The sequence below is a fragment of the Eumetopias jubatus genome, unplaced genomic scaffold, assembly GCF_037043125.1.
Source record: "Eumetopias jubatus isolate StellerSeaLion01/CBP00866 unplaced genomic scaffold, mEumJub1_p1.0 scaffold_9, whole genome shotgun sequence".
Taxonomy (NCBI): domain Eukaryota; kingdom Metazoa; phylum Chordata; class Mammalia; order Carnivora; family Otariidae; genus Eumetopias; species Eumetopias jubatus.
The window spans coordinates 73,397,346-73,419,280 of NW_028274815.1; the positions used below are offsets into that span (position 1 = coordinate 73,397,346).

A 21,935-nucleotide genomic window follows, 5' to 3' on the forward strand; every position below is an offset into this window, starting at 1 on the left:
TTCAAGACTGCTTTTGGCTATTTGGGGTCTTTTGTGGTTCCACACAAATTTTAGGATTGTTTATTTTAGTTCTGTGAAAAATGCTGGTGCTATTTGATAGGGGTTGAATTAAATGTGTGGATTGCTTTGGGTAGTATAGACATTTTAACAATATTTTTCTTCCAATCCATGAGCATGGAATGTTTTTCCATTTCTTTGTGTCCTCTTCAATTTCTTTCATCAGTGTTTTATAATTTTCAGAGTATAGATCTTTTACCTCTTCAGTTAAGTTTATTCCTAGGTATCTTATGGCTTTTGGTGCAATTGTAAATGGGATTGAGGAATTGATCTCATTTTTACTTCTGAAATAAATTTTTCTTTTATTTCTAATTCTCTTCTGAGTTCTGTCTCCTCATTTCTGATTTTTTCCTAATTTTGATTTGTTATCCTTTCATGTATAACTTTCCTAATCTCTTTCACTTCATTTTGAAATAGTGGGTTACTGTTCTGATCCTGTTTAAAAACTTGCCTTTCTGAAGTGATTTCATTGTCTGTAGGAGTATCATTCTGCCCCTTCATTTCTTTTTCCTAATAATGTTTGTATGAAATTTGAACTTCATCCTTTTCAGTTATTCATTTCTATGTAAAATCAGATTTCCTGAACTTTTAGAAAGAGGCATGGTTTAGTTAAAGGCATGACTGAGAAGTTAGGAAAACTGACTTCATGGAGGTCCCTCTTGTTTTTGTGAAGTGTTCAAAAACAAGGTGGCTGGCTGTGTTCTTCTCCCCATTTTTATCTGAAATTTCTCGTCCTTTGTCTCTCTTGTCCTAGTCCAACTCAATTTTGGTTCTACTCCCACAATTTCCTCCTCAGTGTGGGCCCTCTAGGAAAAATGCCCTGCCTGGTCAGTCTAAAGAGTTCATAGTTCAACCCCTTCAGTCCTTCTTACTGCGGGCTCCATGCAATCAACCACTATGAAGCACAAAATTCTAGATTTAGCTCTTTTTATCATGTTGACCCACTGTACTTTCCAGTGAATACCTGTTGGCTATCGTTGAGCTTCCCTGCTCTCAGAGCTTCTTGATACACAGTGCCTTCCCTTTGCTTCTTCTTACATAGGTGCTGATAATTTGCAGGTCTTGTGGCTATCCCTTTCTGCTTATGTTTTGAAGTTCATGGGGATACTTTGTCACCTAGCTTTCCTATAAATATTTTCAAGGGGTTTTGGTTTTCCTGTCTAGTTTTTCTGTTTGTGAAGGGACCTGGGGAGATTCAAAGCTATGCTGCTGTTTCATCTTCCCCCAGGTCTCTCCCCACTTTAAAATTTGGTATTACCAAATTACTTGAAGGATGTTGCATGTTCTGTGGACATTTGCTTTAAATTAATAAGCTTCTGGGGCTCCTGGGTGGCTCAGTGAGTTAAGCGTCTGCCTTTTGCTCAGGTCATGATCCCAGGGTCCTGGGATCGAGCCCCACATCGGGCTCCCTGCTCAGCGGGGAGCCTGCCTCTCCCTCTCCCTCTGTCCCTCCCCCTGCTTGTGCTCTCTCATTCTCTCTCTCAAATAAATAAATAAATAAAATATTTTAAAAAATTAATAAACTTCCTATTTCTAAACAGCAAAAGGAAAACAGTGAACATTCTGGGAGGCTGTATATCCTAAGCATTTTCATTCTGAACCATAAACCTGTGAATAGGTGTCAAAGAGCTTTGTAAATAAGAGCTGGTGGGATCTTAAATTCTGTAAAAGATTTACAGAACCTGTGTGGACTGCTCTGAGATGATCAGTGCCCCTGGAGGACCTACTGCCTTTCAGAGGCCCCATCAGGAAGAAGGTGCATATGCCATAGCATCCTTGGAGCAGAAAATGAAGATCTTTGCAGGATCAAGCTTGAATATAAATATGTTGGAGGAATTCATTTGGGCTTCTCTCAAGCCACAGGTCACATGTCTGTGTTTTTTCAGTCTCTTCAAAAATTAAGTCAGCTGGGAAGGACAGTTGGTTTTTATTATATTCTTCTATTCCAACAGTCTTCTCATTAACAACAGGCAGCTTCTGACAGGGACTTTTAGTTATGTTCTAAAAAAACTAGCTTTTTTGGACCTCATATTTAGTTTATGTCTATACTGTAGAAACAAGTCCAAACCCTCTAAAATTAGCAACTGGCATGGTACTTTCTAGTCAGCTAGTGCAGATATTTAAGGTAGAAAAAGAAAACATTCTGTATTTGACTTATCTTTCCAGACTGATGTGTGGATGAGTTCCTAGCCATTGACTAATTCCATATTTTAGGATATTAGACTTGGCAGTCCTCATCCTTGTGCTTGAGTCAACATTTGTCCCTGTGAATTTTGTGTTCACTCCCAATTCAGTGAAATATGAGACCACCTGCTTAGTGGCCTGATCATGTAAGCGCAAAGATCCCACCTACATCTTCATATAGCCCAACTGGCACTGAAAGTGTCATTAGAAAACTCAAGATGAAAACCCAGTAGAGGCTTTCTCTGGGGAGTCTCAAGGCCAGTGATGGTTCTCTAAACTAGACAAAAAGTATTTAGAGTTGACAACAGTTCAGTGAAAGATTGAAGAAACACTGGAGCACCTGTACTACTGATTTTCATCTGCTTTTTTATTAAAGCTTTTCCTGAGTGCATGGGTACAATGCTGCCTTTTTTGAAGATCTAGTGAAGAAACACTTAAAAGCATCAGTTTCTAGAACTAATTAATTTTTTTAAGTATGCTGCTGTCATATTCATATTCATTCTACAGAATACTAGACCACAGACTATCTAGATGGTCCCAAAGGGAATATTACCTCCTGAAAACCTGAAACCTATACACTCTATCCATTTCTCATCAGTCCACCACATGATTTCCATTCATCCATCAAAAACATTCACAGAGTTAACTAAACTTCCACCAGACATCTGCATTAAGAAGTATAACCTGCAAGATAGTGCAATATTTCTCATGTAATTATTAGAGTAAAGCCTCATCAATTATTTATCATCCATTTCCTACATGCAAGGTGCCATGCTAAATCATATCCAGCGTTGTAGAGTCTAGTTTTAAAGCAGTTATTTACCTAAATGCAACTTTCACAATTGACATTTGTGAAGTATGAAATGTCCAAAGCTGTATTTTTAAGTTCCATGTGCAGAAGACACTGTTAATTGCTAAAATTTATTTGGCTTGTGAGACCCATTTTCTCCTCACTGTACTGGCTACACATTAGCTGGAGAATGAGAAGTCTTTTCTTTTTGTTGTGTTTTTAACATGTATGCTGTGAAAAAAAGATGAGAAAGAACCACTATAGCACAGAAGGGAAAATGGAGTTTAGTGAGGGAGTAGAAATATGTTAAAGAGAATATGGAAATGCATGGGGAATAAGGAGAGGGTTTGTTGTTTGGTATTTTGCAGGAGGACAGGAGGGATATATTGGTTTTTGTTTTGTCTTGTTTGTTTGTTTGCTTTGAGCACATAGATGAGTGCTTAAGTGTAGATAGAAAACCAAAATCAGAGAAGAGAATGCAGCAGCAAGACAGTGAGTTTTAAAGGAATGTTCTATACAGGTGTTTGCTGCAGTAGGGCTGTTTTGTTTATTTGTTTTTGCAGTAAGGAAGTTCAGACAGCGAGGCAATGTCTGGATAGGAAACATGGATTGATGACAAATGATTGTGTGAGATACTGGCTTGTTTATTATTAAAGAATTATGTAGGCATCAACCTGGATATATATAGAATCACAGTAGCCTACACCTCACCCACTTATTGCCCACTCTTGGAAACCATACACATCAATACAAACATGAAGAACCAGGAAAGTTCCAGAAGGGCCTCAGAAATGACTTGAGGACTAGTGACCTACTGCTGGGGTAAAGCACTTTGAAAAGAAGACTGAACAGGAACATGATTAAATTTTATGAAAATATGAAGTTCATATACCGTGTAATCAGGAATGACTCATCAGATTATCCAACACTAAAACTAAAGGGGGAGAAGGAGCCCTTGAACTTTGAAAGATGTAATTTTAGAACATGTAAGAGGAAATTGTACTTTACCCTTTGAGTTATAAATTGGTCATACCAATAAGTGATACAGACATGAACAAAATAAATGCAATAGGAATTTAGGTAACTGCATGGAGAAAGAACTCATCGTGAGTTCTTTAAAGGGAGCTATAGCTATTTAGGATATGTCTATAATTTTATAAAAACAATGTCCTGAAGATCGGTTTTATCTTTCCACAAAAACATCTCTGGCTTGTCTATCAGAGTAGTCTTCTGAATGAATGATACTTGGCCTTACCAACAGGGACATCCAGTACCTAGCGCAGTGCCTGGTAGGAAGTAGGCTGTTGGTCTTTGCTTGATTTGTTGAATCTCTTTTGTACTTCAAAGATGTATGGCCTTCAGAAAACTGATGTTGTTTATTATCTAATATCCTAATATTTAATTTGAATGTGGAAGTCATTTGAGCAATGCAGATAATTGTCACTAATAAATAAACAAGTGGTATGAATTGCTATTAACAATGGGATGTTAATGCATAGGATGAAAGACTGGGCTCCATTGTGGTTTCTGCTACTGCCCAAGGAGTGGTCCATTCATTCCCCCAGATAAGTAAAATGACACAGATAAACAAGACTAGACTGAGGCAGACAGCTACCTCCATGGGCCAATCTGGTATTGCTTCAAACCCAGATTCTTTAAATATGTGCTTCATATTTACTTAAAGACAGCCTGACAACCACAGGTGAAAGAGGATAGGATCAGTCTCTTTTCTATTGGCTTGGATAATTTAGTTCTGACCCAAACTTGTACCCTGTGCTCCACAGAAGAAGGGCTCCACTGTTAACTCCACCCCAATCCTCTTTGATGGCAGGTGAGTGAACTTCTTTTGTTCTTTGAGCAGCCCCCTAGGGAGCCTCAGCAGTGTCTTGGAAATCTCCCACCCCGAGCAGCTTCCTGAGATGTTCTGAGTAAGCATAATTGTCTCTATTTTATTACATTTTGGCATTCAGATTGAGTTTACATGTCATTTACAGAATGATGCCCAGAGTTCTACTCTTAATTCAACTCTTCAGATAAAATAAGAGTGAGAAACATTGTCTAGTAAATTTAAGATTTTGCTTAAATTATTTACAGTAGCCATAGATGGTTACTAGATTGGCATCCCATGAGGATAGAGATTTTGTGTTATTTCTGTACCCATGTCATCGAGTGCAGCATGGGCAAACAGAGGGTGCTTAGTCAATGCTGATAGAGAAGTACGCAGATGACAGAAAGATGACGATGCTGGGTCACCTTCTCACCCTCTGCTTCGTGTGGTCCATGGAGGCACCTTAATGACCACCATACTTCATGCTCACATTGACTCAAGGTGAGAATCAGTTCAAGTTTATGAAAGGAGGAGGCATCTTTGGGAGAGGGATACTCATTTCATGCTAGAAATAGCACAGGAAGTTCAGTTTTTCAAGCTCAACCACTTAAACTATTCTGTTCTTTCTGAGCAGCGCAATATGCTTTGTGTTAGATTAAGTTGTATGAATAGCTGGTTTGCAACCATTTTTGACCCGCAGAAAAGCTCATCACAGTGGAAATCATGTTGCTTTCAGCATGATATGGTAGAAAGAACATGAGGACCAGATTCTGGAGTTCTGAATTCAAGTCCCAATACTGTGAAACCTTGAAGAAACCATTTAACGTCCCCATGTCTCACTCATTCAGTAAATACTGAGCTTCTATTATATGCAAGACACTGTGGGGAACATAGTTTCTGCCTCCTCTGGGCCCACAGTTTACTTGGGGAGATAAAATTCACTTGCAAAAAATTATAATCCAAAGCAGTATATGACAGCCTCAAAGTTGCTTTTTTTAAATTAACGGCATCTCCAGCAAGAACAATTATTTCCTGCTGTAATAATCAGAAGGACAATATAGAACAGAGGACAGTTGAGCTTGGACTGAAAGGATGATTAAGTTTCACTAAACACAGAATTGGAGGAGGGCCGTTCAAGCAAGTGACACGGCAGGAGCAAAGGTGCCAAGGCAGAAAGCACGACGCTGTTTTGGTGTGGCTGGACAGATGGTTTGTGTGGGCGGGCTGTGGGAGAGAAGACTAAAAACCTGTTTCTTCCATGGCATGTGCTAGGAACTTTTTCATTTTAGTTGCTACACTGAATAAATAAATTAAGGAAGGTTGGTAGAAAGAACCCCAGAAGGAAAGGCAGGAAACCAGACATCAGCTTTGTCACCAATTTTCTGGAGTCCTTCAAACGAATCACTATGGGGCTGTGTTGTCCTCAGGTGTCTAATGGAGGTAACTGGGCTAGTCCCTACATGGTCCTAAGGGCTACCAGGGTGAAATGAACAATCAGAAAGAAAATTCCCCCTAACATGAATTGTTATGGATTAAAGTAAATTTAGATATTCCTGGTTACAGCAAATGTGTGTACTTTCTTCCTAGAGTACTTTTCAGGGTAATCTCACGTCTTATTTACAAGTGAAAGAAACTGTATGAGTGGGGGAGGGGAAGCTCAGACTGTGATCATTTGGGTCAGCTAGCAATACATACAAAAAAGTCTCCTGGACAGAGGCAGTGTGGAGATAGCTGCTCGGTGTCACACGAGAGACCCATCGTGGCACCTGAAGAGAAGCCAGGGGAGCAAGCCTTCTGGAAGTAGGAGACTGGATGGCAGAATTAATTGAGCCCAGGACTATCATCAGATTGCAAAAGCCTCCTGGTGTCCTTCAAATTCTACACCATGACCTTGCTCCAGCAGCTCATGACCCGTGCATAGGTTGCTGATGCAGAACAGGAAGAAGTGCTCTTTGCCAGTGACTCACCTGGTGCCAATCTGCTTTGGCAGCCAGCCACCAGGCCAGGATGGGTGTGCCTCCACCACAGCTTCTTGGATGAATCTTGCTGCTTTCAGCCAGCTTTCCTCAGCTCTGAGGTTCCAGGATGGACTCTCTACCAGGTCGGAGTCTAAGAACAGCTACCCATTTCTCAAATGGGATTTGGTTTAACAGATTCTTTACTGACTCAAATCAGGTCAAGACGACCATGGAGACATCCCCTATGCAGATCCCAGGGAGTGTGGCTTCTTTTGATGTTTACACTCTGGGGATATGAGAAGGTTACTGGTGGACAGACCCATCCATGTGGCACTGCCACCAAAGCCGCAAAGGAGTTGCTGTCTTCTGGGAGTTTTCCTTGGCACCCTTGACCAGAGTCATTGCCATCTGTCAGGTCAGTGACCAGATGAGCTCATTTCCCCCAGTGCGGTGAGTTATCCTAGAAAATCTAGACCAAGCACCTATGAAGCAGAGCCTCAAGGGCTCCAGTTTTCATCACAGACATCTTCCTAAGCAAACACTGGAGCGGCCATCTCAGGTAGCACCCATGGGCAGTTCTAGGAAAGGAAGTGAGGACTGGGTGGCCATGAGTTTGGGGCTGGGCTGAGATGCACTGCACCTATATATTCTGTTCCCTAGGCAAGCTAATTTGGGGCCAGTATCAGGTGTCTCTGGGAGAATCCTGGGCTCCCTCATTCAACTTGGGCAATGCCACACAGGAGTCCCAGAGGAGAGGTGCAAACATAGTGGGAAAGGACCTAAGTGTGCAGAAGAGCAATGTCACCAATCACCACGTATGGACAAGATGAGAACAACTAACATCGCTCCATGTAGAGAATTAGAGCAACACTTGTCAGAATCCTTTTTTTTTTTTTAAAGACTTTTTTGTTTATTTGAGAGAGTGAGAGAGAGAGAGAGAGAAAACACGAGCAGGGGGAGGGGCAGAGGGAGCAGCAGGGACCCCGACGAGGGACTCGATCCTAGGACTCCAGGATCATGACCTGAGCCAGAGGCTGGCATTCAACCAACTGAGCCACCCAGGTGCCCCTTGCCTGCATCCTTTGAGAAAGTTTCTCTTCAAATTCAAGTGAGCAAGAAACATTCATTCTGGGGAAGTTCTCCATCACGTAAGTCTCCTGGTCTGGGAAATGATACCAAAACACCTCCGTTTAAATCTGGAGGTAAAAATGCCTGTCATTTTTTGTGTGCCTACCACTTATATCAATATTATTTTGGAGGGATTGGCTGGTACATGTGACGTGTCTGCACTACCATGAGGTGGATAAGTATCAGAAAAATATTGTTTATGGCATTTAAGAGTCTGTCAGTGTCCTAGTGCTGTAAATGAAGACAAAGGTTAGACCTGAGGTACAACTCCAAGAAGACAAGCACAGAGCCCGATGGCAAGCTATGAACAGGACTGGCATTTCACAGCAGAGCTGCCATGAGCGAGATCAACCTTAACTAATTACACCTTGGCATACAGCAGGGAGTTGCTTGGCAGCCCAGAAAAGCCCTGTCAAGACAGGCGAGGGTCTGAGCCTCAAGGTTTTAGATTTGCATGCTGAGCCATCCAGGCAGACCAGGGTCAAATGAGGTCTCTGAATCATGGGGTTAACCACACTTTTGCCTGAGTCTTGAGGACCTGGTACGAGTGAGCCATTAAGAGCATGTGGGGGTGTGTTGCTGCAAGTCTGCAGCATATAGATTTATATTTCTGATTATTCATGGCTTATTTTTGTATAATGACATGTATTTACAATAGACATTTATGTACCAAATGTCATTATTTTCTTCCAACTTGGAGTAGGCTAAAAATTTTATGAAACCTGTCTTTACCATCACATGTAGTTCACAGAGTTGGGACATATATGTAGAAGATGTTTCCACTCCTCAAACAAGGTGGCTTTGGGAGATTCATTGAATGTGTAAGATTTTCATTCTCTGATACCTACCTTCTGGAAGTGTGTCCAAAATAGTTTCACGAAAGCACAGTTCCAAAGGCAGCAGAACGGACATTGGAGTGGTTGGGGATCTGTGCCTGGGCTTCCTCTGTGTGTGACTATTGCACTGAAAAGGGTTTGCTTTCTTTTCTCTTTAAATTTTTTTTTATTTGAGTACAGATATGTACTCAAAGGTGAAGGGTGAAGGGTATTCTCTTTGAGCAACTTTTCTCAAGAAGTAGAATAACCCCAACTTGTTCTGCTCACTCCTTCACTGTGTCCCCTCAATATTTATGGACTCCTTTCCCTTGGAATTGTTTGCTGCATGTTGCTCTGTGATAATTCTTGTCTAGTAAGCCAGAAGCTCCCCAGCCCTGGGACCTGCTACCTCATAGCCAGGATTTCTCCAGAGCAGGGCCTGGTTCTCTCCCATCCAGCCTTGCATACTCATGGGGCAGAAGCACACGCCTCACCTTGTCTCCTCCCCGGGGCTGTTGCGTTGGCCCTTGACCTCAGGTTGCTGTCCAACCACATGGCTGCAACAGGACCATGGGCAAATAGGCCTCCTCTTCACAGTAAAACATGCAATCATGGCTGCAGCTGATTCAGAGACCATGGAGTCTGGGAATTTCTGGGAATTCTCAGGTGGCTGGTGGAGGTCTGCTCCTTCTCTCTATTCTCGTGAGCTCTCCCTTTTCCTTTCCTTCCTTTCTCTTTGTCTCATGCTAATTTTCTGTACCCTAGTCTGAAAGCCTTGTACGTGCAAGAAAATTTTCTGCATCAGCCTGTATGTTTTGCACAAGCTAAAATAAAAAACAAACCCAAAAGGTGAAATATACTGCAAAGCCCTGGCATTGCCCTTGCGTGTTTGCGGTTGGTGGTGTCATTGCTCATGAGCTGGTGAAGCTGCGAAGTGGAGTCGGGGGGGCAGTTAGATGCCATTAGAGAGTTTTGGAACCCCTTCTCTGAGCTTCACCATACCATCCAAATTATTTGGATCCATTTTGGGGCAACTGCTTGGCCTGAAATTGTCTTCCAAGTTTGTTCTGTCTTTTCTTTTTCTTTCTTTTTCTTTCTTTCTTTCTTTTCTTTTCTTTCTTTCTTTCTTTCTTTCTTTCTTTCTTTCTTTCTTTCTTTCTTTCTTTCTTTTCTTTCTTTCTTTCTTTTTCTTTCTTTCTTTCTTTCTTTCTTTCTTTCTTTCTTTCTCTCTCTCTCTCTCTCTTTCTTTCTTTCTTTCTTTCTTTCTTTCTGTCTCTCTCTCTCTTTCTTTCTTTCTTTCTTTCTTCTTTCTCTTTCTTTCTTTCTTTCTTTCTTTCTTTCTTCTTTCTTTCTTTCTTTCTTTCTTTCTTTCTTTCTTTCTTTCTTCCTTTTTTTCATGAATTGGCTGCATTTAGCAGAGTAGAGTTAGTGTTTTTAATGGCCTGAAAAATGATATCCAGATGCTCCACACAAAGGAGGGGCCCTTCCCTCTAATTGTGAGCCTGCCACAGTGATCCTGAGCCTGGTCCCTCCCAGCTGGACAGTTGCCCTGAGCTCCCAGGGGGTCTACCTTGGGAGACCGCCCGGGAGCTCCAACTGGCCCCAAACCCAAGGAAGGAAGGCAAACCATCTGGAATGCATCGTCCAGATCGGCTCCACACTGCCCAGGCACTCTGACAGCTTTTTGGGACTGCTCGAGGCTTGGATTTAATCCATCAGGCTCTCCAGTCTGAGGCCTCCAGACCTCTCTGTCTCCTTCCAGAATTTGGATCCCACAGAAGCACCATTAGGCCTGCTAGCCACTTCCAAGTTTGGCTTGCTCAGGAAAAGGACCAAGGTGTGCTCTGAGAGACACTTTCCAGCAGCTCTTGGACTAGGAACAAATAAAGGAAAGGGCCTGGTTTCAGCAAGAGCCTTTCCCTTTCCACCCCTTCTATTCCCACTGCCATATCCTGACCATCCACTCCAGCCCTGATGATTGACGCTTATTTGGAGAGGAGAAAGAAAATTTGTCCATTCCAGGATGCTTTGGGGAGGCTTTAAAAAGGACAACCTGGCTTTCCATAGCATCTCTTCCCCATGCAAAGGCTGCTTGAGAGAAATAAAGGGATAAACTCTACAGGGGAGGGAGTGGTTAGAAAGAGGTTTAGAACTATTCTCAAACCAAATTGTAGGAAAAGGATTGAGGGTTTAAAATATTTTTTCTCTGAAACCATAAACCCCTACAAACTATCAATGTATTTATTGCCAATTATTTTTTTCCTAGAGCAATAAATATTTTGTTAGAATGCAAGACTAAACTGTTCCTTTATAAAGGCTAAACATCCTTCTTACCATTTTTTCCTCTACTTCTGATTTGTTTCTTCATAGACAAGAAGAAGATAATTCCCCCCAAATCCCTGACCATGGGAGCACAGATTCCAAGTTAATTGGATCAAAATTTAGCAGAATCTAGTATGTCTCGAATCAGGCTAGTTCACCCAAGTGGTTAGAGTGTAGCAGCAGTGAATCCCAGAGTAACCCAGAACCCCCACCCAAGAGTTGCCTCTGAAGCCTCCAGTATGTTTGGCAATGGGCTATGTTTCATGTTCCTGCCTGAGTCGTCCACCTGGCAGTTGTTTCTGTGTCGAGTACTCGTCCCTGCTTCTTCCAGCCCCACTTTTAGTCTCTGCTCACCCCTCTGGTGTTGGCCACCCGGAACCCAGCAGATTACACCCTGGAATCAAGATGGAGTGCTGCCAGCGACACAGGAGTCTCAGCAGAAGTGAGTGGAGAAGGCCATGCTTATGGATACTGTCCCACTCTCTCCCCGGGGTCACCTTCACAAAGGCTGCGTAGGTGTATCAACATTTGGAGCAAGGAGGAGGTCTTACTGACCCACAGCAGACAAACTAGAGTAGCAGAAGTCCTCTGGCTATTCCACATAGGGAACCTCTAACTGGCTACTCTCCCCTAGGTTCCAGCGTCCTGCGGTGTCACTCAATCTACGCCAGCCTTCTCCAGCATCTTCTCTTGTATTTGGTCCCTCTCCTCAAGTATCTACCAATTCTTTATGCAGAATAATTTAGCCAACTGTTGTCTTCTTCCAGGCAATGCCTTTGGAGCATCACTTCTGAATGAAAAGAGGCCTCAAGGTACCATGGTGGATGGGTCACTGTATCCCTTCCCCATGCTGAGGGTAAACTGTGAAGCACTTGCCCTCTTTAGGCCGTCTTTGTGCTGGGTCTCACAGGGCAGATGAAGAAATGCGGCTGGGGTGGGATGGGGCTGGGGAACTAATTCAGTGCTGAAACTGGCCCTGGGAATGCCAGTGATAGGTAGACAAGCCTCCCAAGGCCGTGAAAATCTCAGATTTGATTTCATACCAACTCAAGCCTAGGATTTCCAATCTGTCAGGCAAAGCCTCAGAAGACCTCTGGAGGAGCAGATATGATGTAGGAGATTTGAAGAATCTCCAGCGACCAGGTTTGGGTATAGGCCAACACTCCAGCCCAGGAAGGGGATCAATGGAAGCATAGTCCTCCACCCTTGGATGGTTAGTCAGAGTGGAGCTCCAGCCTCAGAAGGGGACTTAGGTGCTAGGCAGGATAAAGGGGGTTACAATCAAAGCTCTGGTGAACATGGAAGATATACGCAGAGCTATAATTCAGAGCCAACATGCATGACCAGTGGTTGCCACAGAGGCCTCAGATCTGCGGCATATTGACCAGCAAAGATACAAGGGGATTAAAATAAGCACTAGGGTTGTAGAAGTGGGCACCTGGCCTTGGGAACAGAACCTAATCCTAAATCCCACTGAATGGTAGGATGAGTGGGCTGGGCTGGGCTATTTATGTACTGAGCCAGCAGGGCCAGTGAGGTTGGGCTGGGGGAAGGTAGAGGAAGAGGAAGCAACGAAGAGACTGGTCATCTTCAGCCATAAAGGAGAACATGTTTATTATTAGAACAGCACCTCCCTGACACTCTGGCCATGTACCAGCCTGAAGAGGTGGCGAAAGCACCAGATTAGGAGGCAGGAGTCTGTTCTAGTCTGGTTCTAGTCAACAGCCAGTTGTGGGCTCTTGGACATTTATTTTCATTATCTGTTGGGCTTCAACGTCCTCATCTGTAACATTAGGAGATGGGGTTAAATCAGCGATTCTCAGAGTCTAGTCCTCTGACTAGCAGCATCAGCATCACTTTGTGGCTTATAAGAAATGCAAATTCTCAGGCCCCACCCCAGAACTATTGAGTCAGAAACTCTGCCAAGGGAACCTAGCACTCGGAGCTTTTAGCAAGCCTCCAGATGATTCTGATGTACAACAAAGTTTGAGAGGCACTAGGCTAAAAAATTTCTAAGTCCCTGCATGCTCATATGCCTTTTGGAACTGTTAGGACAGATGAAATAAATGTCTCTGTCTCTGTTTCTCTCTCTCTCCCCTCCCCTGCCCCTCTCTCTCACACACACACTACAAGCCACATATAACTTGGCCAGTAAAATACCAGTCTTCTGATGTGGTAGTTAAAAGCTCTGTGAGCAGGTCTGCACTCCATGTTCCAGAAACCCAGCCCACATCCTCTTTCTCATTAGCCTGTCACTAAAATCAGAGCCTGCCTCTACAATGGATACATTACAGTTCTAGTCAGCAGGTGGCAAATTGTACAATAAATTGTCTCCTCTACCTCCTGCCCAATTAGCTGGAGATAAGATAGGAAGATTTACTCTTTTCCACAAGCAAGGTCACAACCTGAAGTCGAAATAGAAGCCAGTTTCCATCCTGGCTCTCCTGAGGCTGCTGCAGCGGATTGGCTAGGAGGCAGGTGGATCTGCCTGGTAGCAGGGATTTAACAGGCAAAACGGTGCAGGGAGGAGAACCAAAAGGGAAGAATAGCAGTGCTAAGCCTGTTGCCTTCTAGTTAAAAAAAAAAAATTTATAGATCTATTTATAACCTGTCTTGCTCCACAAAGGATTTGAGGCACTGCCTTCTTGTTGGAAAACCCTTGATGCCAATACTTGGTATTTGATACCGTGGAGTGTTCTGAGCTGACGCAAAGGGCGAAGTCTTGTTCACACAGCCTCTGTGGAAGGCATAATGGCTACTCTAAGCAGTGTGTTCTAGAATACCCTCTTCCTGCTCATCGCCTTCCTTCCATCTGCTTCCACAGAGAAAATGGGGTCACCATGGTCCTATTCCTTTTTTGTTTTTAAGCTGCATAACCTGACTCCTGGCTTTACATTTTCCCAGTTTGGTCCAATAAACAAGATCCACTAGGAAATGTTCAAAAGATCAGTTTGAGGAGTGGTTGTCAAAGGTCTGTACACGCAGGGAACTCTTCACCTTCCCTCAGGGGTCTGTTCCTTGTGGGAATGTGCCAACTGATGGATCATCGGTTAGCTGCTTACTCTGAATTGATTTGGGTCAGGGGAGGGGGCAGGATTTAAATCAACTAATACCCAGTAAATGCCTAGAAGAGAGCCAGGCCCATGGTAAATACTCAATAAGTGTTACTTAAAAAACCAACCAACCAACCCACCCACCCAGTAGTGGACTCAGATTTGTACTGGAACTATCTAGATTCTCTTTGGGAGAAAATGGGCCAGGGCCATGCTTTCAACTAGGTTTATTTCTTTGTGGCACTAATTGACCCCCGTGATTCTGAGTCCCCAGTTCTGGCCTCTTTTTCCACTTTCCCTTATCTGCTTAGCCTGGAACAGTACTCAACACCTGAGTCACTCCTAGTTTTTCATAATAAATAATTCCAGTTCCTTAATAAACCCCTTCAAAGGAGATTTATAAGAGAGATTTAGTACCTATACAATGTCCCTGGGCCACTGGACCGATAAAAACAAGTAGGGACAGGGGCGCCTGGGTGACTCAGTCAGTGAAGTGTCTGCCTTCAGCTCAGGTCATGATCTCAGGGTCCTGGGATCTAAGCCCACGTCAGTCTACCAACTCGGCAGGGAGCCTGCTTCTCCCTCTCCCTCTGTCCCTTCGCCCCGCTCATGCTCCCTCTCTCGAATAAAAAAATCTTAAAAACAAACAAACAAAACAAAAACACTAAGTAGGGACTGCCTCACATCATTTTTTGACATTGGGGAGCTTCCCCATACCAGATGGTCTTGACTGGGGCCCCGGAGGCCTTGGCCCCTGGACTTCAGATATGGTCAGGTCACTGGTACCACCTTGCATTGTTTAGACCCTGCTCTACCCCCAGTGGCCCTCAGTGTTCTGCATGTATATGTTCCTCCCCTCTTCCATTTATCCATGACACTGCCTACTAGGGTTCTTTCTGGAACTTGACAAAGCATTTACAAATTTTTATAGGGAAGAGACAAGAGCAAAGAATAGATAAGACTTTTTTTTTTTAGGATTTTATTTATTTATTTGACACAGAGAGAGTGAGCACAAGTAGGCAGAGTGGTAGACAGAGGGAGAGGGAGAAGCAGGCTCCCTGCTGAGCAGAGAGCCCGACGTAGGGCTCAATCCCAGGACCCTGCGATCATGACCTGAGCTGAAGGCAGATGCCCAACTGACTAAGCCACCCAGGTGCCCCAGATAAAACACTTCTAAAAAAGAAAAGATACCCTACCAGATATCAAGACTTATTATTAAGCAGTAGAAATTAGAACTGTGTTATTGGTGCAAGGCTATAAAAATATACCAGCAGGATAGAAGAAAGAAGCTAGAAACAGACCCACATGCATATACAAACATGACAGAGAAGGTATGACAGATAGGCAAGGTTGATGGCGGTCCATTCCATCAATGGTACTGAAAAATTGGTGTCCATTAATACGGAAAAAAAAAAGAAAATGGACCCTTACTACAAACAAAGATGAATTTTGTAAGATTATTTATTTGAGAGAGAGAGAGAGAGAGAGCATGGGGGGGAGGGCAGAAGGAGAGGAAGAAGCAGATTCCCCGCTGAGCAGGGAGCCTGATGACGCCTTTCCCAGGACCCTGGGATCACGACTGGAGCCAAAGGTGGACGCTTAACCGACTGAGCCACCCAGGTGCCACAAAGATGAATTTCTGATAGAATAAAAATTTAATTGTAAAAGGCACAATTTTAAAAATCTTTTAGAAGAAACTATGGAGTAAGTTTATGAACTCAGAGTAAGAAAGAGTATCTCCAATAAGCCGCAATAGGCAGAAACCATAAAGGAAATTTTTTTAAAGATTTTATTTATTTGAGAGAGAGAGAATGAGAGATAGAAAGCACAAGAGGGAAGAGGGTCAGAGGGAGAAGCAGACTCCCCGCTGAGCAGGGAGCCCGATGTGGGACTCGATCCCGGGACTCCAGGATCATGACCTGAGCCGAAGGCAGTCACTTAACCAACTGAGCCACCCAGGCACCCATAAAGGAAATTTTAATGCAAATGTCTACATTAAAGTTGTAAACTTCTGCTCATTAGAATTCACCTTAACAAGAGTGAAAAGGCAAGCCACAGTCTGGGAAAAAATATTTGTAACATATGTTAACTGGCAGAGGATTACGGTCTAGAATATATGAAAGACACAAATGGATCAAGAAGAAAGAGAAACACCCTAATAGTAAAAGCGACAAAAGAGATAAACAGGCATTCACAAATGGACAATAAACAAGTGAAAAACGCTCAACCTTTGATTTACAAAATGCAAATCAAATCTACCTGATTCATATCCACTAGGTAGGCAAAAGTTAAAAAGTCCAACAATAACAAATACTGGGAATAATGTGGAACAACCAGAACTCATATCTTATCAGTGTGAGTATAAATTGGTCCCAGTATAGGAAAACAATCTGGCATTTCATTGTAAGGGGCAAGGTAAGCACACCTGAAAACCCAGCAATTCTACACCCAAGTATATACTCTAGAGTCAGTCAGTTTCTCTCTCTCTCTCTCTCTCTCTCTCTCTCTCTCTCTCCCTTTCTCTCTCCTTCTCTCTCTCCCCATATCTGTATCATATCCACATTTATGTCTCTATGCCTGGAGACATTATACAAGAATGTTTCATGCCACATATTCAGAATAACCCACCCAATTATCCACCAACACTAAATGAACATGTAAGTTTCGTTATGTTCATTCAGCGAACGACTCTACAGCAGTGAAAATGAACAATAGGTACACACATGAGAATGGATGGATCAGTCAGTGCCTGGCTGAAGCCCCACCCGCCCCTCCAGGATGTCCTCCCTTTGGCCCCAGCACAGTGTCTCCCTAGTCCCTTACACACAGAAGCTTTCATCAAATTCAGTTGGGACTATTATTGATCAATTCCTTGAAAAAATGAGTTAGAGCAGATAAGACAATGAAATACTCCAGGCTTAAACATCTTATTTTAACTTAAAACATACAAATATGGGTTCATTTGCCAGTCTTTTGATGAGAAGTTTAGGCTTTTCATTTGGGCATGAGTTCCTCATCATCTTCCTTGCATCATTCCAGCTTTCCAAGGTGGAGCAAGAACACAGTCCCTTGAGAAGCCCAAGATCACAGGGCTTGCAACAGACCTGGTACCAGAACGACTTTGTGTTTCTCAGCACAGTGCTGAGCAGAAGAGTGGCCTATAAATTCAGTTGAACTGCACAGAGCTATTTGGAAGGGGGCCTGACAAGGGTTGGGATGGGGACAAAGAGGGTAAGCTGTAAGACGCAGGCAGGTGCCAAAGAAAACTTGACTTAAATTATCACGTTGCCTCTGGCGGTCATCCCCAGAGCAAGTACTGGGCACAGCTACGCGCACAAACACAAAGCTTCACACAGTGTCTGTCTCTTTTACCCGACAGCTCACTCTGGGACTTAATGCTCCTTTGGTGTGTGTGTTGGGGGAGTGGATCGGGGAGGCTGGGGAGGGGAGGAGGACACGGATGGTGAGGAGCAGACCTTGGCTTCCCTCCTGAGCTCAGCTTCCCCGGCATCCCTGGGCCCTTCTTTGTCCAGTCTGTGCTCCGAGGTCACAATCAAGTTTACACATATTTAAAAGTCTGCACTTGACCCTGGAATACTGGCAAGCTCCAGAGGAATTAGAGTTCATAAGTACAGTTTCCTAGGGCTGTTGATGCTTTGTGTATGAGCTTAGCAAGCGCCAAGGAGACAGTCAATATACATGTGTATGTGTGTGTGCATATGTGTGTATATATGTGTGTGTGTGTGTGTGTGCCCCCTCACACGTGATCTTTCCCCGACCTAGGCCAGGCAAGTACAGATTGCACAGGGAGTCAGGAAATACCCTTCCAGTTCATGGCTCCTAGAATTTTAAGGTGCAAATGCTGCTGTAGATTTTATTGTTCCCCATAAATATTATCTTGTTTCCCCGCACATGGGCTGTGCTCTCCCAGGCTTTGCAGGGGAGGCCATGCAAGTCCGGCCTGTTTGTTTTGGCCAGGACTGCTGAGGGATAAAGCAGGGCCGGCACTGGCCCTTCCCTGGCCCTTCCCTGGCCCTTCCCGGGGTGCTGGCAGCCAGCTGTGGGGGAACACGCAGCTGCACGGGGAGCGGGGGGAGATGGCCGGGTCCAGGCACAGCGGCTACAGAGGCTGGAGCAGGAGGTGGGGGGAGTGGTGAAGTAGAAACCCTTTAGCACTGTGTTTTCTCATCCTCCTGCCCACTCAGAGATCCTGGTTTCAGAGAGCTGGAGCGTGGCTGTACACCTGCTGCCTGGCAGGAAAAAGGGTGGAAATTCCTGAAGTACTCCTGATTAGTACTCCATAAGTATTAATCATTTATTTCCTGTTAGTATAATTTAGGTTCTTGAGAGATTTGGGCTGGGCAGGAGGAAGGCGTTCTTTGAGAACAAGGGTATTTAAAGCCTGGGTCAGAGGCTCAGATCCCTCTAGACCAGCCTCCCGATTTTATAGATATTCAAACTATAGCCCAGAGAGGTTTGCCGACTTGCCACAGGTCACACAGCTCATTTGATGGTACATATCATGAAGACTTTTTTTTTAAGTTTTTATTTTAATTCCAGTTAATTAACTTACAGTGTTATATTAGTTTCAGGTGTACAATACAGTAATTCAACACTTCCATATTCACCCTGTTTCAAACCATTAGTTTGTTCTCTATGATTAAGAGTTTGTTTCTTGCTTTCTCTCTCTCTTATTTTTTTCCCTTTGTTTTGTTTCTTAAATTCCACATATGAGTGCAAGCTTATGGTTTTTGTCTTTCTCTGACTGACTTATTTTGCTAAGCATTATACTCTCTAGCTCCATCCATGTTGTTTCAAATGGCAGAATTTCATTCTTTTTTATGGCTGAATAATATTCCATTATATATATCTCACATCTTCTTTATCCATTCATCAATCGATGGGCACTTGGGCTGCTTCCAGGTATTCGATATTGTAGATAATGCTGCTGCAGACATCAGGGTGCATGTATCCCTTTGAATTAGTGTTTTTGTATTCTTTGGGTAAATACCTAGTAGTGCAATTGCTGGATCATAAGGTAGTTCTATTTTTAACTTTTTGAGGAGCCTCCATACTGTTCTCCACAGTGGCTGCACCAGTTTGCATTTCCACCAACAGTGCAAGAGGGTTCCTTTTTCTCTGCACCCTCTCCAACACTTACTGTTTCTTGTGTTGTTGATTTTAGCCATTTTCACAGGTGTGAGGTTATCTTATTGTGGTTTTGACTTGCATTTCCCTGATGGTAAGTGATGTTGAGCATCTTTTCATGTTCTTTTGGCCATCTGGATGTCTTCTTTGGAAAAATGTCTATTCATGGCTTCTGCCCATTTCTTAACTGGATTATTTGGTTTTTGGGTGTGGAGTTTGGTAAGTTCTTTATAGATTTTGGATAACCCTTTATCAGATATGTCATTTGCAGATATTTTCTCCCAATCTGTAGGTTGCCTTTTCATTTTGTTGAGTGTTTCCTTAGCTGTGCAGAAGCTTTATATTTTGATGAAGTCCCAGTAGTTCATTTTTGCTTTTGTTTCCCTTGCCTCAGGAGACACATCTAGAAAGAAGTTGCTACAGTTGATGTCAAAGAAGCTACTGCCTGTGCTCTCTTCTAGGATTTTTATGGTTTCCTGTCTCACATTTAGGTCTTTATTCCATTTTGAATTTATTTTTGTGTATGGTGTAAGAAAGTCACCCAGTTTCATTCTTCTCCATGTAACTGTCCAGTTTTCCCAACACCATTTGTTGAAGAGACTGTTTTTTTTCCCACTGGATATTTTTTCCTGCCTTGTTGAAGATTAATTGACCATATAATTGTGGGTTTATTTATGGATTTTCTATTCTGTTCTATTGATCTATGTGTTTGTTTTTATGCCAGTACCATACTGTCTTGATGACTACAGCTTTGTAATATAACTTGAAGCCCAGAATTGTGATGCCTCCAGCTCTGCTTTTCTTTTTCAAGATTGCTTTAGCTTTTGGGGGTCTTTTGTGGTTCCATACAAGTTTTAAGATTGTTCGTTCTAGTTCTGTGAAAAATGCTGGTGGTATTTTGATAGGGGTTGAGTTAAATGTGTGGATTGCTTTGGGTAGTATAGACATTTTAAGAGTACTTTTCTTCCAATCCATGAGCATGGAATGCCTTTTCATTTCTTTGTGTTGTCTTCAATTTCTTTAATCAGTGTTGGATAGTTTTCAGAGTACAGGCTCTCACCTCTTTGGTTAGGTTTTTTCCTAGGTATCCTTTTATTTTTGGTGCAATGGTAAATGGGATTATTTTCTTAATTTCTCTTTCTGCTGCTTCATTATTGGTATATAGAAACAACAGATTTCTGTATATTAATTTTGTATCCTGTGAATTTTTTTTAAGATTTGTTTATTTGAGAGAGAGAGAAAGAGAGAGAGAGAGAGAGTGTGTGTGTGTGTATGGGGAGGGGCAGAGGGAGAGAATCTTCAAGCAGATTCACCACTGAGTGAGGAGCTGGATGCAGGGCCTGATTTCAAGAGCATGCAGTCCTGACCTGAGCCAAAACCAAGAGTTTGGCCGCTTAACCAACTGAGCCACGCAGGTGCCCTTGTATCCTGTGACTTTACTGAATGCATTTGTCAGTTTTAGTTTTTTGGTGGTCTTTCGGGTTTTCTACATAGAGTAGAATTTTGTCTGCAAATACTGAAAGTTTTACTTCTTCCTTACTGATATGGATTCCTTTTATTTCTTTTTGTTGTCTGATTGCTGTGGCTAGGACTTCCAGCAGTGTGTTGAATAAACGTGGTGAGAGTGGACATTCTTGTCTTGTTCCTGACCTTAGGGGAAAAGCTCTCAACTTTTCCCCATTAAGGATAATGTAGCTGTGAGTTTTTTGTAAGTGGCCTTTATATGTCGAGGTGTGTTCGCTCTAAACCTACTTTGTTGAGGGTTTTTATCATGAATCGATGTTGAACTTTGTCAAATGCTTTTTCTGCATTTATTGAAATGATCATATGGTTCTCATCCTTTCTCTTATTGATGTGATGTATCGCATTGATTTGCAAATATTGAACCACCCTTGCAAGCCAGGAATAAATCCCATTTGATCATGGTGAATGATTTTTTAAATATATTGTTGAATATTGAATAGTGAATATCGGTTTGCTAGTATTTTGTTGAGAATTTTTGTTCATCAGGGATATTGGTCTGTAGTTCTCATTTTTAGTGGAGTCTTTATCTGGCTTTGGTATCAGGGTAATGCTGGCCTCAGAGAATGAATTTGGAAGTTTTCCTTCCTTTTCTCTTTTTTGGAATAGTTTAAGAAGAGTAAGTATTAATTTTTCTTTAAATATTTGATAGAATTTACCTGTAAATCCATCTGGTCCTGGACTTTTGTTTGTTGGGAGTTTTTTGATTACTGACTCAATTTCTTTGCTGGTTATTGGTCTGTAAAAAATTTTCTACTTCTCCCTATTTCAGTTTTGGGCAGTTTATATGTCTCTGGGAATTAATCCATTTCTTTCAGGTTGTCCCAATTTGTTGGCATATAGATTTTCATAATATTCTCTTATGATTGTTTGTAGAAGTCTCTTTTTTTTAGAGGACTGACTCATTCAGAAAATTTTCACACTAAATGAAAAGCAAATTAGCAACTGACTTCTCTGTTTACTAGCTCTGGTCCTTTATGCAAGTCATTTTCCTTCCATGTCCTCCTCTATAAAATGGGACAAATAACACCTTTCAAGACCATTGAATGGATGAATAAGTTGACACGTGTTTGGAATCAATATCAAGCTCTCTCAGGGCTCAGTAAATGCTAGTTCCCTTTTGCTTCCGTC

General features: G+C 42.6%; 1 long non-coding RNA gene across 2 annotated transcripts in view; it reads left to right on the forward strand.

Annotated features, from left to right (window-relative positions):
* Nucleotides 1-21,935, forward strand: part of LOC148163559 (uncharacterized) — a 50,548-nt gene that overhangs the window by 24,062 nt on the left and 4,551 nt on the right. The window lies entirely within an intron of this gene.